Raw genomic sequence first — 15,756 nt, forward strand, 5'->3', positions numbered from 1 at the left:
CCGACCACTTATGGTGGGAACTTGTGAATAATTAAACAATAAATTTAAATGGTAAAGAGTAGTACTAGAATACTTAAGACTAACAGGCTGACTCAACAACCTACACCGGCGAATAGACCGTAACTAAAAGGCCAGAAGGCGTATCAACAACTGAGAATAACAGCAGGAAAGACAAAAGAGCAACGTGCGCTAGGATAGCGAAATCACGCTCTGACTAACGTTTTCTTTTCGGCCGTTTAAATACCCGTTTTTCACTTAATTTGCATCCTAGTGAGAAAGTGCGAGAAGTTGAGGAGTTCAGAAAAGATACCAAAATTAGAATAATAGGTTATTCAAACTAAGGGAAACCCTACAAGTTTTAAGTAGGCTTCATAGAACATTTCATTAAATCTGATCAGCAACAGAAATGCACGTTACATGCTTGACAAAATCAGGCAACCACTTGCGGCGATATAATTTAAAGTAACAGTCATTTCATAATATAAACGGAGTAGCCAAAGGCTGTAGCCTTTGGCTACTCCGTTTATATTATGAAACTCATTTAAAGCAAAGTGAGCTCTAACTTCCCCCTCCCCAACATAACAACCTCAATGTCGGCAAGACTAACAGGCTGACTCAACAACCTACACCGGCGAATAGACCGCAAGTAAAAGGCCAGAAGGCGTATCAACAACTGAGAATAACAGCAGGAAAGACGAAAGAGCAGCATGCGCTAGGCACATTTGATGCAAAGCCAGAGAATACGGTCTCATTTGAGCTAGCAGAAATCTAGTAGCGTGGCTTCGAGAGGCAGAAACACACTCTATCTTACAATACGGAAAACCTCAGCTTAAATACTCTTAACCAGATTTTCATTCTATTATAGAAACGTAAAGAAATGACAGTAAATATCTAAATTCAAATAACAGGGTAGATTAACATAATTGAACGTTACAATGTGTTCGATAATGAAATAATTAAAAGCAAAGCGTTTAAATCAATTTAATTGGCAGAATATATTATTATATTTGATTTAAATGCAAATGAAGTATTGTAGATAAAGTCATATGATAGTTAAAGTACTTCGAAAATTCAAAGAGTAACCGAAAGCAATAACTTTGAGATCGAAAACTTGCATGTACGGAAATAGTAGAATGTTAGTGCAGGCCACCAGCACTTTTAGGATACCAGTTCTGAAAACCAAACGCATCATTTATACCCCACCTAAGTTTCCGTCAACTTAATTTGGGGATGAACGTTAGACAAGGAAAACCAATGAATATGTATTCCTTACAAATCTAGTCAGTAAATTTATTCTTGATAAGCCTTCTAATTTGACGTTCGATGCATAAATGCGGAAGAAAGTTGTGATAATTTAGAGCAAAAAGTATTAGATTTACTAGAACTATTTCCATTCTTCTGTGAATACAGTACGGTACTCTTGTTTTTATATATAGATCCAAAATAACTACTTGATGGAAACTGTTTTCCAGTTAGACTTATTCAAGGTGTTTTTGTTCTTTGATATGATCGTTTTTTGAGTAAGGTTTGGAAGGCTTACCAATTTGTTTTTGGTTAGTTTTCTTCTTTCAAATTATAGCGGAATTTTGGTTTTCATACTTATATTGTTCAACGTTTTTTATGTCTTAAGTGACATTTTGCGGGTTAATAGCTTATGCTTCAGTGATCAGTATTTTGAGAAACGCAATTAAAATTTAGCATAAGAGCTGAAAATTAAATTTTAAGCATATTAAGGGAGAAAACATTTTAAATGTGACAGAGCATTTCTAGCTTTTCATTACTTGAGAAGCGTTTCTATTGGTGGTTTAGTAGAAGCCAAGAAATATACTGGGACACGTAATAAATTAGGTTTGTTGAGAACAAAAGGTAAGAAAAGATTAATCCATGAGCAATTCAAAGGTATTTTAATGTCAGATCAACGTTTATAAAAGCGCTTACACTAGTTTCCAAAGATTAAGCAACAAATAGAAAAATGCTGAAAACTCAAAATGTACGCGAGCAAACTGGCCGAAACTTGATGATAATATTTATAATAGCATTTACAGCTTAAAAGCACAAGGAAATGTTATAGTTACATTACAAGCTACATTCCCTCGGATTAAAAAGTCTGAGATCAGTGACATATTGAACCTTAACGATCATCTCCTCATCCTTTTTTCTCTTGATATTGCCTCCAGATAATGAAAACAAGACTGAATTCAAATTGTTTCAGCCTTTACAAATTCAAGAATACTTTATCGTCATATGGGCAACTCACTACTTTTTGTGAGAGCCCTTCGAATCGGAAAGATCTCGACATCTTCTACAATTTGAATATGCAAGAAAAATATGAGAGGATTTAAGCGATAAATGGAAGAATGTCTTGATTCACATGAAAGACTGCAGTTATCCATTAAATTACGCAAATGCAGAACAGTTATCAGGAGAGCTATAAACAAAGCCAAGCTCCACATTGCGCACTCACTACAAGACACCTAATAAAAAACTGTAACCGGCTTTAAGATAATCAATGACAAGGTGTATCTGCAATCCAGTCTGAGCGCCGAAATTTTGCTGAAGTCGCACATGGTTCCAGAAAATTTTCTCACAATACGAACAAAGTACCGCCATTTTCGATCAGGCAACAAATCGATAGATTCAATCAATGAAATTAATATACTAGCCAATGAATCCAAGATTACAAATAGGGAGCTAAGATTGATTGTTAATTCAATAAATCCCAACATCTCACCAGAGGCAGAAGGTGTGGACAACAATATGCTTCAAACCCTACGCTTTTGAACACATAACTATACAGCATGCTGAATTTAGAACTGGTTTATCAGTAGCCTATGCTCTGAATTACATAAACGCACTTATAGCACAAAATAAGAGCAATAAATAGTACACGGTCATATTTTCCGTGGTTATACAGACGTCTTTGATTCACTGTTTCTCTATGTATTCAAACGATTACTAGGCATCGACAGCCTTGCACTGGTAGACCGTATATACAGTTGCCTGAGTAATTTGCGAAGACCAGATTGCAACTGACAAAGATTTGTACACAACTCAGATGAATAGAAATTGCGGTCAAGGGTCGTAGCTGGGTGCGCTTCTATGGGACGTAATAGCGCATTTAGCACTTGAAACTGTACAATAGAAATGATATTACCAAAATAATTATACATGCAGATGATTTTTCTCATTGCTACTGCGGCCTGAAAAAGTGTGAATACGGGCAATTGCACAAACCACCATTAATCTTCTAGCAAACTGATAGCTGAAATACAAGCTGGTGGTCTCTGAAGCCAAAACAAAAATAAGCGCAGGCAAACGACAGGTCAGAACTCCAAACTAAAAATATTAGAATTGTCAGACAAAAAGCTAAAATATTAGAATTGTCAGACAACTTAAAAACCTGGGTTTCGTAATAGATAATCAATCATCTGAATCTGCAACTACACATCAGACACATTAAAGGAAAACTTCGTAAATTGGCTAAGAATAGGCATAAAACTATAGCAGTTACTTCGGGGGATGTCTATTTGGATGCTCAATATCTAATATCAGACGATATTGGAAAGGACGATATCGGATCCATTGCATAGAGCTTCAATACGGAGAACAAATATCTAGTATAGAAAATCATTCCTCGGCGGAATGCCCCTTCCTCTTGAACTTATGACGAGGTTACCCAACTTCTCTTACCAGAGAATGGAATATCCTTGCGAGTATTCTTTCTCTATATTTAGAGTTTCAGAAAGAATGCATTAAGATGTGCACTCTTACAATGAAGGTGAATCATGCGCTCTGGAATAATCAGTTTACTATTATGAAAATTATGAAATTATGAAATTATGAAAAAAGCTGTTCCTCTGCTACTTTGCCAACCTGCAGAATTATAGAATGGGCAGCATACACATTAAATGTTATCTGTACCGATGGTTCCAAAGACAAGTTAGGAACAGGAAGTGGAAATAGCACCTTGAATGGCACAGATGTCATAAGCACGGGGGCCAACTGCAATAAACATGTCTTTCAAGAGGAGATAACTACTTGCGAGCGGCACAGAGTTTCTGCATCTGTGGGGGTTCCTACTTCGATACTGCATCAATCGTAAAGGTAACTTAAGAAAATGGATGCAGAAATTCTACCGTGAGACATGCTCAAAAGCTTTTGGTCTATTTGCTCAATAACCTGAAACCGCAGCTGCACTGTGTACCAGCCCATACTGGAATTATTGGAGTGGCATAGCTGACCAGAATATCAAACTAACGGCAAGAGACATTAATGTTACGAACCGCAATTTAAAACTACCAACTCCACACCTAAACTCTTTCACACATCGAACTCTTTATAAGAAATGGCTACTAAACAGAAGCAATGAAGTTACAGGCAGAATATTGTTCCATTTCATTCCGAAATTTGCAGTCTCAAAAGTGGCATTTCAGGGCTTACACAACTCTGCATTGGCAATAGACCACTTATGAGATACCGTAATCGGTTCGGTTTTATGGAAAGTGATCTCTACATACGTGACGCAATTGGCGAACCCCGGCCATTATGTAATCGATTGCTCACTTACTTCTAACTATCATTTACGGAAGACAATACCTGAGAGTTTTCATGTATATACAGCTAACACCTGCGAAAAAACAGGTGTCTAATATTCTGCAGTAAGGCTTTTACTTCCTACGCTGTCTCTATCACAAGGAGACAAAACCTATCAATTAATATCGAAAGGTACACTGTTGGTTTGCAATTAGAAAAGCATGCTTGAACACCATTTGTATTAAACCATTGTAAATATCTATGTACATTCTTAAATTTATCTTGCATGATGTGCAATATTAATACAATTAAATAATCAAATATTTGTACTGATTTAACTTTTACATCTGTACTTGTATCTATACTTGACTTTACTGTATTTGTAAGCTCAACTTATAATACTGTAACAGCCAAAATATATCTTCAGTCCTTGTTTCGTCACTTCTTTCTGTATTCCTCAGTTTACAAAGCCAAGTCTCGGAGGATATTACATTGACTATTCTTTTATCTCATCGACGGGATTGAACAAGCTGATGGATAGCTAAGCAAGTGACCAGCTGTTCTGTCTAATAAAAATTTAATTTTGAAGGAGAGTATAAGTTTATTTTTAAATCAACATAATTATTTCAACTATTTGTTTCATCCTAGAACTTTTATAGGAAAATTTTACATCTTCACAGGTATCTCTCATATTGATAAGAGGAATAGATAGTGCTGAAAGGAAGTTCGTTTGCGTCATTTAACAATAACAAGAAGATATGGGATTACAGTTATCTAGAAATACAAGATGTAAAATGCAATCAAAGCGAGAAAAGGAAGAACTCACAAAGAGAAATAAAACATTTGTTATAATTTAAACTTCAGTATTCACACCCTTATGATTTGAGGTTCAATATAGTACCATATTTTCAGGAAGTATGTAGGTCCATTTTAAGGTGTGCCTACTAGGAAATTTTTGAATGCACTGCTGAAATTCGCATACATGAACATACATAAAACAGTTCTTTAATATTTTGCGACAGAATCTTTATTAGCTTTCGTGTATTCAATATTGTTATTTTTATTGCCCTTTAATGTTTCTTAGTTAATACTTAATATTATAATTTTTTTTCTATTCCATATGGTATGCATATATTTTATTAATAATTAATATTTGAGTTCATTTAAAATGAACTAGGTGAGAAAATATTTAAGATTGGGTAAAAATGATATTTTGAGTTCCAGTCTCTTGTTTTGCATTCTCACTAAAATCTTTACTCTTTCTTATCCTTTTTGGTGCATATATAGGGTAAAAAATAGATGGGAGTTTATGGAATGCAGTATGTGACAGCCATGCCATAAAAGAAGAAAGTTCTTATCAAAACTCATGTTTTAATGTGTCATGTGTAGCCTTTTTTAAAACATAACTGTACAGATTACTTGCTTGAAAGTAATAGCCATAGAACGAAAATGTATACCTATACTTCACTTGGATTCAAAGTTATGAATACATACGTGCAAGCTGTCTTTAGTAGCATGGATGCCGCATCCTATTTCTGGGTGTCACGGTATTATCGGAATGATTTACCTAATACATTTATTTACATAAGTACATAAATGTGAAATCTTCTGTGCTTTATGTCGATCACTTCATCCGCTTATGATTCCCGTCTTTCTGAGAAAAATAGCTGTGATGGCATTTCTTCCGGCATATAAACATATCCGATCGCGTATATATCTTTCGTCCAATCGGAATTCAAAATGAGCATTTATTTTTTACGTGTTCTTCTAGCCCGGTATGCCTAGGAAAAGATTTTTATGGCGTTTTGGTCTACGTGACTAAAATATCAGATGGCTCTTTGACTGTTTACTTTTATCGGAGAGCGTTATGGAATCTGTTTTGTGAAACGAAAGACGTTGGAAGAGCTGAAGAGTCAAATTGCTTGGATGTTTGCCTAAAGTAATTTTTTTTCCTGTTTGTGTAAGAATTTTTCGAAGTGTAGTGCTTCCCATTAAGTACTTCAGAGTTGAAAACTTTTATGCAAATTTAAACGTGCAATTTTTATTAAATGGTGAATAAGATATTTCATAGGCATTTTGTAAGTGTTGTTGACAGTTCTTCTTTAGATCTTCGTTCTACAAGGAGGAATGTACTTCGCGAAGAGTAATGTAGAAAAAAATTCTCACAATTAGAGTTACATATCAAGTGCTTTTTTTTTTCGAATAACCAAATTCTACCTGTAAAAGACAAATTTATACCTTACTAAAAATCTTAGAATAAAATATTTTCAAAGCAGACAAGGAATAAAAGTTCTATATAAAAATATCTGCATGCTTCATCTCAATAGCTTTTTATTTAAATTTGGAAAACAAACGTTTTTGAGTGCTTACTTGTTTTGTTAGAGTAAAGGCAAACTGTGGGAAATATTCGTACAGTTTGTCTTATTCATCATTTTAATTTTAGTCCAACATTTTGTCCTATGTCTATTATTGATTTAAATGCCTAAACCGTGTTTTACCTTAATGCTCAAAACTAAATGTTATTAGGAGTTAACGAATAATGATCTTCACTACCCGTACGAAGATTTAGAAAGAAGATGTAAGCATTCTCTAGAATTTTTCATTTAGACAAGATTCTTTTTTGTAACACATGTAGAAGGAGGAAGTTTATTCATCATAAATAAACAAATGGAAATACATTCTATGTTTTTATTTCCATCTTTACCTAAAATACGGTAAAAAGCATTGGAAGTCCTAAAATACAGCTTTCTCAGTGTTATTCCAATAAAGAGTACGAAACACTTTAATGTATGAGTATTAAATAACATGATGATTAAATGCATTTCTTCGGAGATTTATATGTGTGTTCAATATGTCCAAGATCTATATGTAAGTATATTTTTTACCTAAGGAGAAATTTCAGTTTTAATAAAATAGTATTTAATAGATCATAAATATAAGAGACCGTATTTATTCCTTGTCATTTAGCTTTCAAATCACACTTAAATTTACGGAGTGTTTCCGCAAATCGGTTACAAACTTTTAGAAGAGATAGAGTACACATAGATAGTAATTTCTGCTTCGTTTAATTTTGTGCCTAGTAAAACTTATGTTACCTGCACGATTATATATTTTAAACAACCAAAACTATCCTATATTTATCCATACATAATTATATTTTTTATTAACGTAAATTAAATATTCCAAAGCCATTTCAGTCTCCTTTCTTTGCGGTGTCAAACCTGACTGTTTTTTGTTCATTTGAGTCACAATTTCCCAAATATGATAGGTAATGGAGAAAATAAAATGTTGTTATATTGAACAACTGGTGATTACATTGTAATTGATAAGTTTTAAAATAAATAATTAAGTCAATAAATTTTTCACAAGAAAACAGGTAAAATACTTGGGTAAGTTGAACATGTCTGCAGCAATGCCGCAGTCTAAGATTTACAATAAAAAATTGCAAGGTCGAGGATTTACATTAATATATGAGAGTGAGAGTCATGTATATCAAAAGAAAAGAGATAATAGGAATAATTAGCATCTAACTAAAGAGAAATCATGTTACACAGTTTTAATTCAACTTCATAAGTCATTCAAATTTTAGAAGCATATTTAACGTCTTTTAGATCAAAGCATCGATTGCTTGAATGCACTGACCGGCAACAAAGAGCGACTTTAAATTATCATTCAAATGCACTTTTTTATGATATCGGAAAATTTAGCCATACTAAAAGTAATACAAATTTTAATCTTCTATTTTTTATTTAGTAATGGACTTATTTGCAATGAATTATAACGTGAATTCTAGAGAAAAGAAGAATAAAAATTACTTAAATATAAAAGTATTTAAATAGTTTTTATTCCCCCCTATTTTTATATATTCATAAAATTTAATTTAATATAGGAGATTATATTCTAATTTGGTCGGCCCACCAGCGGCCGAGCGGTAAAGTCGCTGAACACTGGTAGTTCGGTCCGAGGTTCGAATCCCGCGAACGGGCTGGCTGCATGGGCGTTTTCGTGGTTTTCCCCATGTGTAACGTGTATACGAGCCAGTTTCCCTTAGAAAGTCCTCCACGAAAGGCATCCCTCCCCTTAGGCAGATAGCCCTAGTGTGCTTTGCCATAACTAAATACACCACCATACACCACACCATCTAATTTATTCTAGATTATATTTTAGTAATTCTTTGTTATATTCTATTTATTCTAGATTATATTCCAATGATTTTGTATTATATTCTAATTATTTTAATTATATATTCTAATTATTCTAACTATTAACTATATTCTATTATTATAATTTATTCTATATTATATCCTCATTAGTCTAGATTATATTCTAATAATTCTATTGATAATTCAATATAGCGGATTATATTATTGATATTTAATACAGGATATATTATTTAAGATAGAATAAAAATTAATTTAATTTTTATTTTAGCCTATTCCTATTTTTATTCTTATCTAATCACTATATAATTCAAACAAATTTAGATTAAAATATGCTGTTTAAATACAAAATTCTGCTTTCTTTCCGCTTATAAAGTGACAGTCAGATCCAAAATATCGTGACATTCAGAGGCTTAAAATAAAAATTTAACAGAAATTAAAAATCTGCCGAAATTTGCAGATTCATGCAACATTCGCGAAATAATATAATATTAGATTCCCTAAACCTCTTAGAAATAAGCGTAGAACTTTATATTTAGGCATTCTTTTCATTGGAACTCAAGATATCACGTACAGGATATGCAATGTTTTTATTGAACCTCAAACCGCGTTCTTTTCCCGTTTTGGTTGTAGAATCATTAGGTTATTTTAATGCAGGAGACGTGAAAAATATCCAGTGCCTTCCCCGGGATTCAAACATGGACCTCTCTAACTCGCGCCGAGTATGGAACCATTACACCACGATGGCGTTCTGGATGGAGGGAGAAAGTACTTTATGGTAGTTGCAGAAGTGTCACCTATTACAGTTTACATTCTATTCTTTACAGACAGTGGTGTATGTTATTTATTATAGGCAGGTTTTCCTTACGATTCATATTTTGCTTTGCAGTTTCTTTAGAAAATCACATTTTTTGAACAGCTGATATTTTGTAAATGGGCAAATATAGTCATTGAAAGAAAGATCTTCCTACACGAAGATTATAAAAAAATTATCGCTAAATCCGTTTCATTGAATAATAAGTTATTTCCTATTTTACTGTTTCTAAGAATCGGTGAATCAGTTTAATAATATTTAAAATTTGTTAATATTTTGGTTAAAACTTTAAAAACTATTTAAACTATTTAAACTCATTTGTTTTAATAGTTTAAATAGTTTTTATAGCAACTATTTAAACTCATTTGTTTTAGTTTTAAAGTTCTGAAGTATTTGAACACATTTTTTTTCTGTTATGCTTGCTGAAGTATTTCTCTATAAATAGAAGCTGGCTCGCCAGCTCCCAAAACTTCATTCAAATATCTTTTCCTCCAAAGAAATTTGGAATAGTTTAAATAGATACATTACTTTGGCTGACATACTACTTTGATTAAACGAAATTTGGATTAGGATCTTAAAAATTACGGTCTTTTCGCAATTCATTTTAAGTCGCAAATTTCTTATTACCACAATTCCCAACTGGCATTACAAACATATTGCAATAAAATGTGACTTCAAAGTTTTCTGAAAACCTATATTTTATGCTGTTTAAATACACAATTCTTAATTTCTTAATTAATTGTTTAAATACAAAATTTTATGTCTTGCATACCAAGATTTCCCTGCTCGAAAGAACGTTCTCAGTAAATCAAGTATTCTCTTTATCTTTTAATGTATAATAACTAAAACTGTCTACACTATACATTAAAATCCTCAAAATCTCATAATTCTTAATAGGAAATGAAAAGAATTTTCATTTATTAAATAAGATGACATTCTTTATTAAGCTTAAAATCCTACCAAAACCAGTGTTTTCCCTTGTAGTTCCTAAGGGCTTAGTAATTTATTTAGCAAATATTTTTGGATGAAAGATTACCCATCTTATTACATATTTTATCATCTTTAGTATTAGTTTAGGAATTAGAGAGATTTCTAAAATGTTTGCTTAGCTAGCTTATTAAAACGCTCACAATACCTTGCATATTTTCACCCTCATAATAATAACAATAAAAATACAGATTAGCTTCCAAAGAAAGGTTTATTAATCCTCAAGCTATAAAATGAGGCATCTTTTCTGTACTTTTTCTTACATTCAGATTCCTCAATCTATAGTATTACCAGTATACACTTAAATAGAGTTTGTATTTTTTCACTGATTTCCTAGAGTGTTAGAATAACATATGTGAATTGAGAAATTGACATCGTTATTAAATTTTATGATCTATAATAAATATATATGACAGTGTTAACTTTTATATAATTCTATATTATTTTGTTTCCATCTACGAAAACTTCAGTCTATGGGATTTAAAAGTTTAAAATAATAATTCATAATTCTAAAACTGCCAAAATTCTAGAATAAAGCTTGTTATGTACGAATGTCCTAATATATATGTACCGCTGGAAGTGCATACTGCTTGCCACATTTAAAAGTAAGCAAAAATTAGTCTTTCATGGCCAACTGAAAGAGATAAATGCCTTCTCTTAGGAGGATGACAGTAGTACGATTTAGTATCATGAAAACTATTCACCTTCAAAAGCAAGCTTTTCTGTGTAATAATTTGCTTTTGAAAGCTCCTTCTTGATTACATGATAATATCATTTAATCAAAACGTTATATTTTTGGAAAATGATAATATCATTTTTACGAAAATATAACTTTTCCACACTCATCATTAACTGTTATTTCATGAATTACACCATTCGTCTTTCTTTCAGCTTTCTGGGTGAGATCCCATAATTTATCATAGTCTGAAATTTACCATTTGTAAAAATTTGGAAGATAATAGGGTGATTAAAAAATCTCACCATCTTCTTCTCTTTGGGAAATTTCAGAAATCTAAAATGTGATATATTCTTTAATAATAAATGTCCCGTGTTAGCATTTATTTCCCGTTTTAATGCAATGAGCTAAACATTTCTTTAGTGTTATCCAAATCAAATGTCTTTACACTATTTCGAATTTCACAAATATGCGTAATGAACATTATTATGTTTTTAAATAAAGTTTTCAAAAGCAAAATTCGGATCAAAATTGTATGTTGTAACCGGAGGCGTTTCTAATTTTACCTTGCAATATATTTTAAAGTCAACAAATAAAACACACCCCGTTACATTGCCATTAAAGCCATAATAGTTATACCTAATTTAAATTTTAAGTATGCCTTTAGTTTTTTGAGTTCGTCCAGATGAAAAGAAAATTTCAAACGAACTCCAAAAATATTAAGAATTTAAACGGAAGAGTTCATTAGAGTCCAAACGTTTGCTTATGTACCATAAAAAAAGTTGTTGCCGAAAGAACATATTTAAAATATGCCTGTTTCTTGATTTGTTTATTTAATGGTTCATTAATGCTGATTAGATGGAATCGAGGGCATTTCTTTTCCATCTGTGGATCGCATACTAATGAACAAGATTGCTACGTGAATGGGGTAGGTTTTTTTCTCAAGCATGAAGAGAATATGAGTTTCATAACATTATTTTTTTTTGAAAAAGTTCTCTTAAAGCAATTAATCCTGTAATACTTTATCCATATCAGTTAATTAACCAGCAATCAAATAAAATTATTTATCTTAAAAACTTGACACTTCTTGCAAATTTTAAAAACATGCAAACGGACCTTAAAAAAATCAGTAATTATTATTTTTAAGAATTCTAAACATATAATGAAATGAAAGTATCACTAAATATCTTCACATTCTGAGGAAAACTTTCAAAACATAATAATGGAATTACCGATGAAATGAAAAGATCACTTTTTTTCTGTTTTAGTGTAGGTTATGTATTAAGATCAAAGTAAAGTTTTAAAAATAAACTTTGAATTTAAAAATTATGTTTCTCTGAATTAGCATCATCTTTATAAGTAATCCTGGGTTACCCGTTACAGATTGTCGATTTTCTAGATGAATAAAATCATAAAGTTACAATAAAAGATATTTCTGTGGTTAGGTTTCATGACTTCTCTGTTTGGAAACTCAATTAGCATTTAAAAATGATCTTTGAACCACACAAACTTTTCATATTTTGTAATTACAGAAATTTTGTAATTTATTAATAAAATAACATGCAGAGTTTGGGCAACGTGCATATTCTTGTACAGAGCTATTGTATATCTTACCTAAATAGTCTTTTCTATTGTTTAAATTGTTCTTAAAATTCATACAGCATGTACGGATAACTTTCGTTTGAAAATATTTATGAGAAACGTATTGCAATCAAACTTCTGTTTAACAAGCTGTAGAAACCCACCCAAAATTTCAATAAGTAGAGGTTATGACAAAACACAATTTAAGATGATGTATGTTTTAAATTTTAAACGTAAAATAATAGTGAAATGAAATGTAAATGCAAAATCCCATGCTTTTAGTCATTTAAGTTCTGTATGAAAATTACATAAATTAATTAAAATAAAATGAGTTACATTAGTTTGTTTTGATTGTCAAGAATAACGTTTATAATGCACGAGAAACGTCGTCTGAGTACACTTTCTACAAAGTGAAAATTGCGTTCTAAAGTATCAAAAGCATTTCGCATATCTACTTGCGAAGATTTCGCCTATACATTTCCAATAAAGTTTTCATTTTCGTTAGCATCAGTCGCTTTCTGACCTTTATTTTTATGCTTTCCGATATGTTTTCTTAAGTATGAAATCCTGAGGTCTCAGCATCTCTTTATCTATGAATAAGTAATTTTGGTGTTGTTTATTTTCATTAAATGTCCTTGATTTTTAAACTCCAGCCACATATTAGTTATTCAGTTCTTGATCTTACCCATCTTCATCATTGACACAACTGTTATCAGTAGTATCAATCTTGGTGATGAAGCTAGGCTTTTTGAAGCAACTACGAACAGTTTTTTCTGTTCTTTCTTGACTGAAAGTTCAAGTACGAATCACATAAACTTATTACACATAAAGGCTGATTATTTTCAATTCCCATTCGAGGCTTCTTCAAGACTATTTTGCAATAATGCGTCTAAAAACATACAGTTTTTATTACTTTTGATATATTGAGGACCAACAATGCAATTTTCTGACTCCTTGCTGCAGTTTTTTGTTGTGTAAAGCCATGTATTTATCTAAACTTCTAGCCACCTTTTAGGTACTTTTAAAATTGCCTGAGATCATTCATGAACCCTTGTTGAAACCATAATCTACTTCCAGTAATTTAATGCATCTAAAACATCCTGGAATTTTACTCTTTGCTATGAGCAAAGTTTTTATGTTTTTCATTTCTTTCCATATTTGACATAGCAAGTACAGTAACTCTAACTTTACTGTACTTGCCTCCAAAACATTTATCTGTTTTGAATGTCAATATTCATTCATAAAAAACCAGTTTCTTTGGCCTTGAAAATATCTTTTGGCTTGTATATTTCCTTGATTTCTCTTAATATTCGATCCTTCCGTATGAAGCAGCTATCTTCTTTAACATCTTTGCTTTCCCCACATATGGTTTTTGAAAATAATCTCTTCGAAGTTTGGCGAAAGGTTTTCACAAGTTTCAGGATTGTCGATAATCTATTTTGCTAAATACTCAATTCTATAACAATGTATTTCTTCTATGCGCTTTTGTTCACGTCGTCGAGAATCAGCATATTTTTCTGTGGTGTTAGGCACTTACGACATTTTTATTCAGTATACACACAACTAATCATAAAACGGATTTGTCATATGAAATCACGAAAAGCAGAAATAAATATAATGTGCAGCTCTCGCTTAACTTTAAACTGGTTTGCGAAACAGGATTTGTTGCAATTTGTTTTAAAAATAAAGTTGGTAAAGAATTCTTAATAGTAAAGTGAGATTCTCATTTGAGAATCTTCCTCTCCAACTTCACCGTCATAATAAATAACTTTAATATTTATTCCTATGCTGTTATTTCTTATTTATTCCTAGTGAAAAGTCTCAAGAAATCATCACATCATTGAACAAATCGTTTTCTTAAATCCTTTCAGGTTGTTTAAATAGTATCAGGTGATGACTATTATTGATGACTCGATGATAATGAACTACGGCAATAATTCTTTTAACATCACTTTTACGTTTCTTCATACAATGGTTCAATTCATGATTGGTTTTGAGGTATCCCTCTACCAGTTTAAGATAACATTAGATGTGGTTGCATTGAATCAGTTTTGTAGAATTAAGAAACGGTTAAAGAATTAAAAAAATATGATTAATGAAAATTAATGAAAAAAAAATTATTTAAATGGGGATGTTCGCAAAAGAAGAAAAGGAGAGTGAGATTTGCCATGTGACATACCAAATTTCGTATGAGAAAGTGCCTTCCTTGCAGCTTCGCAAATAGCCAATTTTTAAAATGTTGCCGTTTCTCATAATATAAGATACTTATCTTTAAAACTATAACTGCGCTGCTAAATTCAGGGATTTAAAAGTAATAAATAACCTTTTTAATAGTTTATTTTTTATTTTCTTTTTCATAAAGTATTTTATTTCTACAATTTAAAATACATTTAATTAAAAATACATGCAACTGATAGTTTTTATATATCTGTGCATTAAAGTGGCAATTACTAAAATATGCTCCTAATTCCATATATATTACATTCATTAAAGCAAACAGTTAGTTAATGTTGTATGGTTTTCCTTATTTTGTATAACAAATTTATTTTAAGTTTGATACTTGGTCTAGACTTTTCAACTTCCCCTCACATTCTCTCGCCACGATGTAAATTTAAAGTTAAGTTAAGTGATATTTAAACGTGTGAGTATCTCAGTTTATGTTTCGCTAGCCAAGCGTGCGTTTCGTTGTTATTTCGCGGTCACGCTAGTAAGCCTCTGGTCCTTATCAGATTAGTATCACGCTGTTAGATTCCTATATGCATTCCACTTCTTAGGCGTAAACTTAAGTGCGCTCTTGCACTATTTATTCCAGGTTTGACTTTTATTATATTCTACGTTTCAGTTTCCACCGCAAGTGGGCGGTGTAACGCACGAAGTCCGTGCCTTTCTGTTAAATTAGTTTGAACTAATAAAGGGTTATTTTCACCCTTCTTCTCTGCTGGTAATTAATTCACGTCTGTGCGAGAATTCGCCAGGTTCATTGTAGAGTCTAATTTAGTTTATGT

Source organism: Stegodyphus dumicola, chromosome 8, assembly GCF_044657685.1.
Source record: "Stegodyphus dumicola isolate Sdum_Otavi_A_Nest chromosome 8, ASM4465768v1".
Lineage (NCBI taxonomy): Eukaryota > Metazoa > Arthropoda > Arachnida > Araneae > Eresidae > Stegodyphus > Stegodyphus dumicola.